This window comes from Pteropus vampyrus, unplaced genomic scaffold (genome assembly GCF_000151845.1).
Source record: "Pteropus vampyrus isolate Shadow unplaced genomic scaffold, Pvam_2.0 Scaffold108, whole genome shotgun sequence".
NCBI classification, from domain to species: Eukaryota; Metazoa; Chordata; class Mammalia; order Chiroptera; family Pteropodidae; genus Pteropus; species Pteropus vampyrus.
The window spans coordinates 2,098,732-2,112,295 of record NW_011888889.1 but is presented as its reverse complement, the minus strand read 5'-3'; the positions used below and the strand labels follow the sequence as shown (position 1 = coordinate 2,112,295).

General features: G+C 39.1%; 1 protein-coding gene across 1 annotated transcript in view; it reads left to right on the top strand.

Moving 5' to 3' along the window:
* The first annotated feature begins 3,782 nt into the window (after nucleotides 1–3,782).
* Nucleotides 3,783–13,564, top strand: part of SLC7A2 (solute carrier family 7 member 2) — a 56,739-nt gene continuing 46,957 nt past the window's right edge. Inside the window, exon 1 of the mRNA XM_011365265.2 lies at nucleotides 3,783–3,827. The gene's annotated coding sequence lies outside the window, so the exon portion shown is untranslated. The remainder of the gene's footprint in view (nucleotides 3,828–13,564) is intronic.

Here is a 13,564-nt window from a genome sequence, read left to right as displayed (position 1 = left end):
GTTGAGAAAATGTAGAGGCAATTGATGGAGACTTTACATGATAGGAGGAGTTTAGTTTGATTCTATAAGCAATGAGAAGATACCATGAGATTTTAGAAGACTACAATAATTTGTCTTAACATGATGAGGATAGAGATTGGGGTAGTGAATTCATAGAAATCAAAAGAAAGGATTGTATCTTTGGTAAAGAATAAATGGAGGAATAGTAGAACCTTTTGACTGAAGGAACACAAAAAAAAGTAAAGGAGAGAAAAGAGTTAACAGTACTTAAGGTACCTGGTGTACCGGGAGAATAGTAAGGAAGAAGTCAGAGAGATACTGGCCTAAGAGAGGGATGGATTTGTTTTCAACCATATAATTTCAGGTGCTGGCAAGTTCATCTCACCAAAGACCCAGTTTGGGGCAAGGATGAAAGATGAGGTCTGGCAAAGCTTTTGTTTCAAGGCTATCAAGTTGGTCGAGCCTTAGGAATAAATGACAACTAAGATTATGAAGGTGGATTGAGATAAGAATGATTCAAGAATTTAATCTTAAGAGTTCCATAGTTAGCAAAAAGCACAAAGAGTTATCAGGATGGTAGGAAGAAAACGAGGAGATTGTGGGCGCCAAGGCAGGAGACAATTTAAGACAGAAAGGGGCAGGAAACAGGAGAGAATTTGAGGCAGATGAGAACTGTCCATTGGAAAAGTTCATTGACAATGGCTAGGAAGGGATCTCTAGAGCAATTAGAACCTTTTTCAAGGCTGAAAGGAAAAAGAGAAGGATTCACATTAGCTGAGCTCTCTTCTAAACCCCTGGGTTCCAATCCTTGGAGCAACAGACTGACTGAAGATGTTTGGATTGAGACAGCTGATGTTTTTGAGCAGACACAGACCCAGCAGGAACCCTAGCAGAAGGAAACAGACACCAACACGGAGTGGGTGGAGTCCTAGGAGATTCTTGATTATGGCCAAGGTAAAGAAAACCCAGAAACAAGCCAAGTGAAGGGTACAAGGAAATTCATAGGGAAAGCAGTGCAGGACTGAACACCATTGCAAAATGATTATGTGATCTTAGTTAAAAGATAAGCAGGAAAAAAAAAAAGAATTTAAAAGATAATTTGCCATAATAGGGACTTATTGTATTTTTTCCAACCAATTTTTAAATATATTTTTGCTTACCTTAAAGGATGGGCAAACATGGAGTGTGTCCAGTGGAAAGTTGCCTTTAATTTTTTACACATTTTTGAAACAGGAGCGGAGTACAACAATGGTCTGAAAGCCCTTTTGAAATTATAGTGGCCTGAATTCCATCCAATCTTTTTTCTCTTTCAAGCCTATTTAATTATAATGCAAGCATCAGTGTCTAGTATCTAATGATCTGAAGAAAAAAAAAGGTGGATTTTTAGCTTTGTCTTTGCCACAATAGCTCGAAGATAATGGAGTCAAAAGCAGAACTAAAAAGAATCAACTTATTCAGTCTTGAAAGTTAAAGTAGATCCCTTACTTGTGGACATGAGCTTACTTTGGGTTGTATTTGGCAGGTCTAGGAGTAGACAGTGTGAAATTTATTCAGCTACAAAAGTCTCTTGAAATTCTCTGTAATTTCCTTAGGAGTTCAGACGTACACAAATGATTCTGAAATCTTTGAAAAATGACAACCTAGGTTACTCCTGCTGCAAATGATTAAGCTGGAATTTCTGTTTCTTTCCTAAGGATGCCAGAAGCTTAACAGATGACAGTAAAAAGTCACTGAGGTGCTTCAGACAGGGAGATGTGGAAAATAAAAACGGTGGTGAAAGCATTACTCAAGAGAAAAAAGGTGCTAATTCCATTCTGAGTAGCAGGAATAGTGCAAAGGGAAATGCAAATGAAGAAGTCAAAATAGCTTACTCCATTTTAAGTATTTTGTTTCTAGTCTATTCTAATTTCCCTCATCTGTCATAGTCCAATATAGAGAGTCATACTAGATCTGTGGATGTTTTCCTCTTTCTACATCAAAACACATTAAAAGTTGAGAAATAACCAAAGATCAGATGCGGGATTCACAGTTAATCAATAATTTCAAACAGGAAAAGGAATATGTAAGTCAAAGACTAGTGTGTCCAGATATTCATCAAACATCGTGCTCGTTAGAAAGGACTTACTCATTTTTGCTAAGAGATGAAATAGCTTTTAATAATTCACATACATGAACACGATGTTTTTGTTTCAGGTAGTACCCAAATCAGATGGGCAGATAACTAGATAAACTCAGAGATTGGTATTCTGACTAAATTGCCAGTTTCTAAATGTAAAATAGTTGTGTTTCCACCTATTCACAAACTGTCCCTTTGGGGTATTTAAATAAAAATATGTGAGGGAATATTCTCTTAAACTTAAAAATAACCTCTGTTAAAAAAAAAAAAAAGAAAGGTGAACATTTTTAGATCAGATCCTTAGAAATTTACTTTAGGACTCTTAGAAATGAGAAAAAGTTTGAGTCGGGAGTCTTCACTCTCTTGCGCCATGCCTCCAAGCATTTGTGGGATTGAAAGAATTTGGTGTCAGAGTCAATAATATCATTTTCCTCAATGGCATTAATGATTATTTGCTTATGGAATCTGTTTTATATTAACAGTCTCTAGGATACTTACTAAGGATACTTACTATAACAGAAAATACCCTTGTAGCCACTGTGCTAGACTTCTAGTTCTTTAATGTGGTCCATGGATGGCTTCACAATGTACACAAACTTGGGAAATAGTTACTGAGATTTTCTGCATGTACATTTTCTGGAGTGAAGCCCCAAACATTTAATCAGATTCTCTTGGGAACACATTTCTTAAAGAAGAATGGTTTAGAGCATGACATTAAAAATATATATGTAACGCATCAATTTAAATATAGCACTTTGCTAAAGTTAATAGTATTACTAGTAAATGAATAAAGGGGTGTTTACCACCAATTTTAAACAAAATAAGATAGGCTTTTCTATCAAACAAAAATAACATACTGTTCAATTCATTGTCATTGTTTTGCCTCTTTTTGGATTAAAATTAAGTTTCACATTATGACTTCCATCGTATCAGAGACTCCTAAGGTAAATAGTAGCACAGTATGAAATGCCTTGATTGTGTAACTTCTCTTGCTCTCTTGGAAATACCAAATGTCATTTTCTTATAGCCCAACCTCAAATAATCATGACTACCTATTCAAAATAGCAACTGCATATTTTTCTAAACTTTTATGGTTTTTAATCGGCGAAGTAGTACTATTTGACAAAGCGCACGCATTTGGGCGTCTATTGTGATCATAATTCTACTTTATTATCATTATTTTCTTATTTACAAATTCTTCCATTCGGAAGAACGCTGCTTAGAAGCAGCTTCAGAAAGCCCCCTGAAGATGGGCCCTCGAGGGAAAGCAAGAATCCCGGGACCGCCCCGTTTCCCCTCCAGCAGAGCCCCGCTTCCCAGGCCCACTCGCCGAGCCCCAGGCGAGCGCACGCTCACGAGTGTCCGCGCTGCAGGCGGTGCAGGGACCCCAAAGCCACGGCGGCCGGACACTGCCTACCGCGGATTGGCCCGCGTCTCTGGGCTCGCCTGGCGGAGGGGCCGAGCGGGGGCGCGGAGGGGGGCGCGGAGGGGGCGGCGCCACCCGGCCTCGCGTCCCGCCCCCCGTGTGGCTACACAGAAGGGCGCGCACGTGCCCAGCCCGCCTTCTGCAGCGCGGCGACCCGGGCGCTCCTATCCGCGCGGACCAGCGACGCGGCAGCCGCTCCTCCAGCCTTCCCCGGCCACGGATCCCCGACGTGCTCCAGCCGCTCGCCCTCCACCGTCCTCTCGGCGCGGCCCTGGCACTGCCCCAGTAAGTTGCCAAGCCTCCGGCCACGCGGTGGGGCCGCGGGCGAGGGGCTGCCTGGGCGCCCGGGCCCAGCGGAAGGGCTGGGGCGGGGGCGCAGAGGGCCGCGTCCAGCTGCGCGCAGCTGTCCGGAGGCCGCGCTCCAGCCACGCCGAGACGGAGGATCCCCGGGCTGCCGCCGCGGAACCTGGTCCTTAGGGCTGCACCCCGGGTTGCGCTTCTCCCCGTCGTGCCCCCGAGGCATCGGGTCCGCAGCGGCCTGGCAAGGCGACTTCACGGGGTCCCTCTTGTCACTATTGTCCCGAATGTCTGTAGGCACCCCTCTCTGGGAGGGCAAACTGGGCCTCCCCGCTTTCTGCACACTGATGGGTCCTTGATGTCGCCTTCGCCTACCTTGAGGTTCTTGGTTTAAATATAGAACACCGTTTGGAGCTCTGGAAGGCTTCTCACATCCTAGACTTGCCCGGAGCTGACAGGACAGGTAAAGTGGCGTTTAGGGTGTTTTAAAGTAAATGGGTTGCAGTTTTAAACCCGTTTAACATGGGCTATATTTTTTAAAGGCTATTTCATGCAGAGTTCATCCTTGAACTCGAAATGCCATTCTTGACGCTTAGGGAATCACGAGGCCCATCACTAGAGTATAGCTCCTCCAGAGAACTTTACAACTTCTGTAGAGTACATCCAATCCATGGACTAACTTATTCAAAGACTGTCTCTTAGAGATATTTAAAAGAAATAGGCTGACAGGATCATCGAAATGGAAACAGTACCTAGATCTCGGGAGTAAAAATATTTAAACTTTCAATTTTTCTGCAGAACTGCCCGAAATATTGTTTAGGTGATGTGACTCTTTTAGGACTGGTAATAAGAGTTACCTAGTCTTTTGTACAGAAAGACTCATTCTTTTAATGAGGGGGTATGGTCAGATGTTATTCAAATAGAGCTATGTGAATCTTGGCAGGGAGCCTGGATTATGAAATTAGGTGTGTGTCCTCTGATATGATACGTGAATCTTGGCAGGGAGCCTGGATTATGAAATTAGGTGTGTGTCCTCTTATATGATACTTTCTCATTCTTGCCTCAGCCAGTCTTTACAATCAGTTGCCTCTTTCTCCCTCAGAATTAATAATAATTATCTCCTCAGAAAATTGCAAACATTTGTGTTTATGGTCTTTTTCTAGGGGATGTACAGGGTAAGAGTATTCAAATTATGTACTTTCTTATAGTTCTCTTGTGGTTTTTCCCTTTTGTAATATTAAATCTCTTTTTTCTTTTAATTGTACTAACATGCAATGATTTCTCAGTGCATTTTTTTGTTTCTTCCCTTTACTAAAAATTTGCTAGTTGGCTACTCTGAATTGACTCTGTGAGATCACATTATGAATCAGGATTTTTCACATTTCCTCCTTGACCCCTCACTTGGTTTCCACTTGATTAGGGGATGTGATTTACCTTAAGGCATTTTGATCTTTTAGAGTTTGCCACGGGCTTGGAGACCAGAGTAAAACTCTGGGTGGTATCTGCAAGGATTCAATTTGCAGACTCTTTGGCCTCTTTAGCATGTCAGCAAAGCCCTTTCGATTCCAAAGTTTGTAATCATTATCACGGGACTTAGAGTTAAGAGTCTGAAAAGAAGAATAGAGGCTGGAAGGGGGACATGGGAGCCGTTAGAGTTTTAAAAGTCTAGGATACTCTGGAATTTTCATCTTATATTCTCATATATTTTTGTCATTTGAACATATGTGCCTGAAGAATTGTAAAGCTCATGTTTTTTGCTTTCTACTACAAACCTGCTCGCCTTTGCTGAGTGTGGGTGCCTAGTATTCTTTCTAGATGGCCCAGCTTTTATTCTCTTCTCACTCTTCCTTGCTTAAGTTATCACTGTTTTTCCCGGCTCTTCTGGCCACCCTATCTGTGGCCATTTCATCTCTTTCCAGCCCACTATGGGCTTTCCTTTGGTGACTTCTCTATTTAGCCTAGTTTCTGTCCCTTCTTCTGTTTTATTATCTTTGCTTGTTGCTTCATATATCCATATCTGTCTACCTAGAAATGTATGTATTTTAATTGTTCAGAGTCATCTGCTGGTTTTATTTTGGTGCCTCTCAATAACCAACTTTGAGAGCAGAATCTTGAAAATACCTTTCTGTGGCTGTTTTTTTTTGTTTTGTTTGTTTTTTGCCCAAACACGATATGAACACATTGATTTTTAAGGACTGGCTTCTTGTAGACTAGTTACTGGATATCAGATATTTAGAACAAAAGCGATGTTTGCTGTTGAATATATTTCTAAATATTCACATGTTTAGTACTGTGTGCCTTATTCGAATGTTTTGTCATCCAACTAAATGCAAGTATACCTCATCTTACTGTGCTTCACCTTATTGCGCTTCATAGATAATTGTCTTTTTCACAAATTGAAGGCAAGACCCACCACCAGTAAAAAGACTAAGACTCACTTTACTGAGGTACTCTCTTTATTGCTACAATCTAGAACCAAACTTGCAATATTTCTGAAGCATGCCTGTACTAAAAAAAAGTTAACTTTCAGATTTTAATTACATGATACCTCTTGTCTACATGTTTTTGAAAATCTAAGTGGTTAACTCATTTAAACCCCCTCATATAGATACAGCCTTCATCAAAAAAACTAATGAAATTATTCTTTTCATTCTACAATGTCTGACACATAACACATGTTCTGTATGTCTTTATTGTTGAGTAAATGCCACCGATTTCAATAATTTGAGGAAGGATGTTATGTCTGTCTTCGAACGTATGTTACTTCATTGAAAATTACCAAGTTCCTACTCTCTACCAGGCACTGGACAACCCAAAGTAATGTGTAGCTCCAATTTTAGAGGGATTCTACAATTATTTTTACATTCATTAAAGGATTTTAAAGAGTAGTTTTGTTTCATTGTAATTTTATACAAAGTAACAACACCTATAAACAGACGACTTCAGTACTGTCTACACCAGAAAGCAAACAAGGAACACACTCCGTAACACAGTCATACACCATTTAACGATGAGAGAAATATGATGTCATCATTGTGTGAATCTCATAAAGTGCATTTACACAAACTTGGTTGGTAGAGCCTCCTGCACACCTAGGCTACACGGTATAGCCTGTCACTCCTAGGCTACAAGCCTGTACAACATGTTACTCTAGAAAACAACACAAGATTAAAGCAACCACAAGAGAAGATCCTGCAACAAGAGATGCAGTAAACAAAAGACGAGTAAGGCTGCTGCTGGCATAACATGGCACACTTTACATACTTTACAGCAAACTTTATTTTTTATAGGAAGAAAGTACACTTAAAAATAACAATACAAAGTATAGTATCGTAAAGACATTAGGATAGTCATTTTCCATCATTATCAAGTATTATGTACTGGACGTAATTGTAGGTGCTATACTTTTAGACGACTGGCAGAGCAGTAGGTTTGTTTACACCAGCATCACCACAGACACATGAGCAGTGTGTTGTGCTACGACTTTGTGACAGCTACGATGTCACTAGGTGATAAGAATCTTTCCGCTTTATTATAACCTTATGTGACCACCATCGTATATGTTCCCCATCTTTGACTGGGAAGTCATTAAGTGGCACATGACTGCATATGATGATGCTACTTACTATTCCATTATCAAAAACACGTGTGCTTGGTGTTTTGCAGTAACAAGTTTGTCCTGACTCTTCTAATCTTTTCCTTTTAATTGCCTTTCTGGCTATTTCAGAAGTGTTGTCTGTGGCTGTGAAAATATGGTAGATGCCTCCAATAAAACCAAACCAACTGAGAGTTCATTTCTACCAAGCTCTAACTAGTTGATCAGACTCTAACTAGCTGAGTTAAGATTATCAGAACATGGTTTACGTATTAACTTTTCTTGTCCAACTTAGTAAACATAAATGTTATATATTAATCTGTGGAAGCAAACAGTATACTATTGTTTTTTGTGTGATTATGGGACTCTTTTAAACTAAATGTGAGAATGGCCTCTGCTGCCTGTAGTTAACTTTCTCCTTGGTAAGGACAATTTGTATTGACTTTAAGATTTCAGTTAATGTGGTTTGTGTTTAAAAGTCTGAATTTGAGTATGTGGGTCACAGCTCTTCTGTTCTCAGACTTCTACTTTGGATCTCTCTCCTCCAGGACATCTGTGGTTCTCTGTTTTTCTGGTTGTGCACGAACATGATACATTGTTGAAAATCTTGGGGTTTCTTGCATCCAAGATTGAATCATCAAGTTAGTGTCCTGTGTGATAACTTAGTGCTGCAAATGTCATGTATTTAATTTTATGTCTTCTCCCTATCCTGCTGCAAAAAAACAAATACATAGAACCCGCACCCTCACAGGCATCCCAGTGCTGCACACTAGTACCGCTCCTCAGAACTTGAGCCTCGTCCTGCATTGGGCAGTGAGGTGGATGATGTAAGGACATTTCATAACCTTTCTTCCAGGAGTTAGGGGGGCAAAAAAAAAGCCCTGACTATCTCATATTCATTTTTGGAATATTTTGTGAACGATATACAACCAAGAATTGTTGTGTCTCTTGTTGAGTCTTACTAGTTTTTCCCACAGTTGTGGGGAAAATTCTTTTCTTTCCTTAACCCACTCTGGCTTCATCAAGGCTCCCTAAGTCTTCATACAGTTATACCCAAGGCGACGCTGTTGACACGATCAAAGCCCGCTTCTTTCCAGTGGAGACCTAGAGATCACAGTGGGTATAGTTTGATATCATTGGGATGCTGAACAATACTGTTATTACGATGCTCTCATTTTATTCTACTTTTGCCCATCTTTTTATTTTGTAGGGGGTTGGATTTTAAAATAATTGGATATGTTTTGCTTTTTAAAAAATGCTTATTCATTCAAAAAGTCACATAATAAACCTTAAAGCTCACTTTTTATTTATTCTGCTATATCGGCAGAAAAATATTTTGAATTAGTAACTTGATCATAATTAGGTAAAGGTTGTTGTTTTAGGGTCTTTTCTTGCCTTGGCTCTGGTATCTAGCCGTCATTTTGGTAAATGATGGCAATGATATAGTCACTAGTGGAATTAACTTGGTATATTGAACCATAAGGAAAAAATGGGGTCTCTTTGCATGTTCCACCTTATCAGTTTACTCCCTTAATCTGAATATGTGGCAGATTTTCCGAATGCAATTCCATTTCTACTTTTAAAAACCACACTAAAATCTCTAGAAATTGAAATATGTTTGAGTCCTAGGGGTGGACATCATCTCTAAATCACATGCAAAGTATCTTTTCCCAAAGTACGTGGGTTTTATTTCCTCCCTCCCTCATTTATGCCTCTCATTTCTAAAAGAAGGTATCCATGTGGTAGAAACAACTAGATTTGGTTTTTGCGGAACTCATATGCAAAAGTTCTAGTATTTAGCAATTATGTGTGCATCCAAATTATTGAATACTGTTTTGATACATTGGGATTCCCTTGGAATAGGAAATATGACTTTGTAACTTTGATTCTAAGAATATCCTATGAGGTATTCTATTTATAGTCTTCCATGATCAACAGTAAGTTAATCCATTTTGGATGAATACATGTATATATCTATGGCCCAGATCTAGAGTCTGTAGAGGAGCAAAGAATAAATAGCCTGGTCCCCGTCTCTGGGCACTGACCACTGAATGGAGGAGTTAACAGGTATACACACAGTGGGAAAAGGATGATAAAGCTGCCATTTGATACAAAGAGCTGAAAGTATCAGAAGGAGAAAGAACAATCTGTGCTAAACTTTTGGTTTTTTAACCTATGCAGTATATTCCCCACATAAACCAAATGGTCAGTCAGTCTAGGTATTGTCATCTCCATTTTGGTTCCTATCACTGCTGTTAAAACCCACTACCCTTCCTCTTCCTCCTTGCTCTTTGGTAAAACTTGGGTCACTAGGGCTTCAGTTCTGGCTGAGCGATTCACCAAAATTTGCATTTTGGAGGACATTATTAACAAGTTGGTAGAATTGACCATTATTATTACCCCGGGCCTCCAGAAAACTGTGATGTTTAACTGAAAATTCAAACTATCTGGAAAGGTCTTAAAGGAAAGTTAAAACACATTAGGAGATTATATTTTAGGTGGAAATATTGAAGAATAAAGCCATTCCAAATGTGCAATCAAATTAAGGAGTTGAGCGTTACACACCTGAAACTAATAGTGTTGTATATTAACTATACTTTAATTTTAAAAAATTAAGAGCATGAGATTATCTTAAGGTTTCACTCTGACAGTTGAGTTGTTAGCTTAGGCAAGCTTGGTTCCTTTATACAAACTAATGAGTTTAAAAAACTCTTAAAGGGCCTTGTCAAGAATGGAAAGATCACAAGAGGCCTTCAGCCATCCCCTCCATTGTTGCTTCTTCCACAGAACACCCTCTGAGGACCAGGAAAGCAGCTTACTCTTGGTTCTAATCTTGGCTTTCATTTTAGAATGGACAAAGAGACTGATAAAAATGCCAATAGCTGAAGAGATACTTGTCTATTCCATGTTAGAGAGGGAAGAGTTCTTTTGTTAGAAGTAAGTGTGTTCAGTTTGTTGTCCTACCGTTGAAGAAGTGGGTTTTTTAAAAAATTATATAACTAAAATTTTATTTACTGTAGTCTTCAGTTGCTATCGGACATAGTTCTTTTATTGTACAGGGATTCCATGAAGACAGGGAACTGAGTACCACTTCTTCACCTTTCAGGTTTCAAGTTCTTGTGAAACCTTTTTTTAAAAAAAGATAATTGTTCTAGAGAGGTGGTAAGTATATGTGTGTGGTGGGACAGGAAATTGATTTATATCTTTAGTCTACTAGACAAATCTTTATTTAAAAGAATCCGGGGATGAGTTCATTTCTGCTAGATAAAAATTGCTTCACAAGGTTTTTGTTTAATGGACCTGAGGTGCTCAGAATTCCATTAATCATAGCTCTTCGTTTACAATGCATCGTTGTCATGCCATTGCTTGTTCTTGTATGACCAATAAATTTATTAATTTTAGGTTCTTGGATTGTTTGGTGAGTGGATATTCATTGTGTTATTATAATATATGAATAAATGAAAATTTTAAATAAATTTCTCTTAAATTAGTAAACAGAAATGTTTACAAATGTCTTCTTTGTGTTTTTCCTTCAAGTAGAGAACATCTGTATTAAACGAAATTTTCCCCTTCCCTTCAAAATAAAAACTTGCTTTAGATAGTGATTTTTTTCTTCCTGAAATTTACTCTCTACATACCTTGGAAATATTGTGGGTTTGGTTGTAGACAACCGCAATAAATCTAGTATCAATAAAGCGAGTAATCATCTTTTTGCTGGCGAAGGGTCTTGCCTTCAATTTGCAAAAAGCGCAACATCTGTGGAGCACAATAAAGTGAAGCACAATAAAACGAGGTATGCCTGCACTCACTTCTGTAATGTCCCTGGTCTCTTCAAGCGGAGGGTCCTTATTATTTCTGCGTGGACTCACAGTCCACGGATTGTTTGCAACCTGCTTAGGTACTCACCCCGGTAAAATGTAAATGAAAACTTCCTGATAGTTTATATCAGCCTTTTAGTGAGCACAGCTCTGTGCCGTGTGAGGATGGGCTACATGATGAATGAGATGACCCTGTGGATCGCAGTTCAGTCTCTGTGGAGCTTCCTGGTGTTCTGAAATTTCACTGCTCAAGTCTTAAAAGATTGGACAGGTGAATCAAGTGGGAGAACTAAAGAGATCCAGGTTGAAAAGAGATCCCATTGACTTACTGTGTTTTCTAATGAAAGGCTTCATGGCAAGTGTCATACAGTTTTGATCAACTGTATTCGAACTGGTACTTACAATTCTTTGATATACAGACAAGGAGCTCCTCTCCCTTCTTTAGTCTGATATTCTCTTCATTCTGATTATACTTCAGTGGGAAAAAAAGCACACATTTATTTGCATGTGAGATGCTCCTGCCCCAATAATTTAGTGTAAGATTCCAAGACTCCCTGAATTCCAAGCAGTGGACACTTGCGGTTTCCGAACCCCAAATCATGAAGACCCTGCGATTCACAAGCCATTTCAGCTCCTGGGAAAATACCTTAGGAGAGAAGCCTTTGGGGCAGGATGGGGCCTTCTGGTCATACCTCCTTTCGTCTTGCTGATTGTAAGACTGCTCATGGCCTCCAAGGAGGGGCTGAGCACTGGCTCGGAAGTGAGTGTGGTTGTCGGGAGTTCTGAGTTAAAAAGCTATGACAATGACACTATGAAGCCCACTCACACTTATGCCATGAGGGAGGAGTAGTTCCCTCACCTCAAAGGAACACTTCAGAATTTAGTTGTCTCTGGCATCACCGCCCTTCTTTTCTCCAAAAAATCAGTCCCAGATTTCTGTGTCTACCTGGAAATAAATTCTAAGTTTAGCTGAGATCATTTTAATTGAGTTATCATAAATATATACATAAATGAGAAAAAATAAATAAGAATAGTTAGTGCCCTCTTATGTGAAATCCAACCTCATGGTTCAATGTCAGTCTGATGTAAATCTTCTTGTAGAAATCTCTGAAATTTAATAAACTTACAGTTTAGTAGAACTAAAGAGGTTATACTACAGAGCGACGTAGGCGTCACTGCAGAGCCTGGTCAGTTTTTAAAGTATAAAATAACCTAAAGCTTTCTCTCTTACTTGTCACGTTTGTTTAATCATGTGCCTTATGAATAACAGTGAGGCAACGTGAGCAATTTTAAAGTTGATTTCTCTATTGAAATTCTTATCTTTTGCAAAACTTGCTTCGTAAGTGGTTAAGATTCGTAATGTTTTGTTGCAAAAAGCCCTCTTTAAATGCATTACATTTATGGCATAGTGGTTGTGTAGGTGGAGTAGGACTTGTGTATGCTGTATTCATCAAGAAAACAGCACAAAGCACATGCCATTGAGAAACAATAGTGGGTGTTGATAAAATTTGTAGTACTAGAGCTTTGAAAGCATAAGCAGGGTTGTTCTTGTTTTACTTTCCTGAAACTTTGAATTTCACTTTTAAAACAAAATCGCTTTTTCATTAGATGGTAAGACATGAATAAGGCTCAGTATCCTGGAAATTTGGTTATACCTCTTTAACAGTGGTGAGATGCTGTTGTGTTATCTGGTTTTGTATTCCATACTCTAAACTTAACTGCACTGAAACCTGTCCTGTGGACAATTTCCGAAGCGCTGGAAGTTTTCATCTCCAGCTTCCTTGGCCGGGAGAGTTCCTGAGTCGCAGGCACTATGTATATGCCAAGCACAGTGCTAGACAGATTTGGACGGGAAGCAAGCTTCTGAGAATGACATTTAGAGCCCGCTTTTTATAGATTAAGAAACATCTTAAAAGGTATAACTCATCTGAGGTCAGACAGCTAAGGCGGAGTGAAGACTCGATTTCAAGCATTTTGATTTAGCAAAAGCACTAATTCATATCTGGCCGTTCTGCTTTTGTGAAGCATGTCTTAATCACGATAGTATACTGCTTAAATGGCAGGAATTTTATAAATGAGGATCAAAATTGTTTTAACTTAGTAGTTTTTAGATTTTAAAATTTCTTGGAAATAACATTTGAATAAGCCATTTCAGGATAGTGACATTCTTATGATGTTAATTTTTAAAAATAGCATGCTTTTACCAAAAAAAAAAAAAAAAAACAAGGAAAAATGTAATATTAACCCCAAAATAAAGACTGTACATATGGGTTCTAAGCCATCTAAAGTCATTAAGATTTTAACCTCGTAAG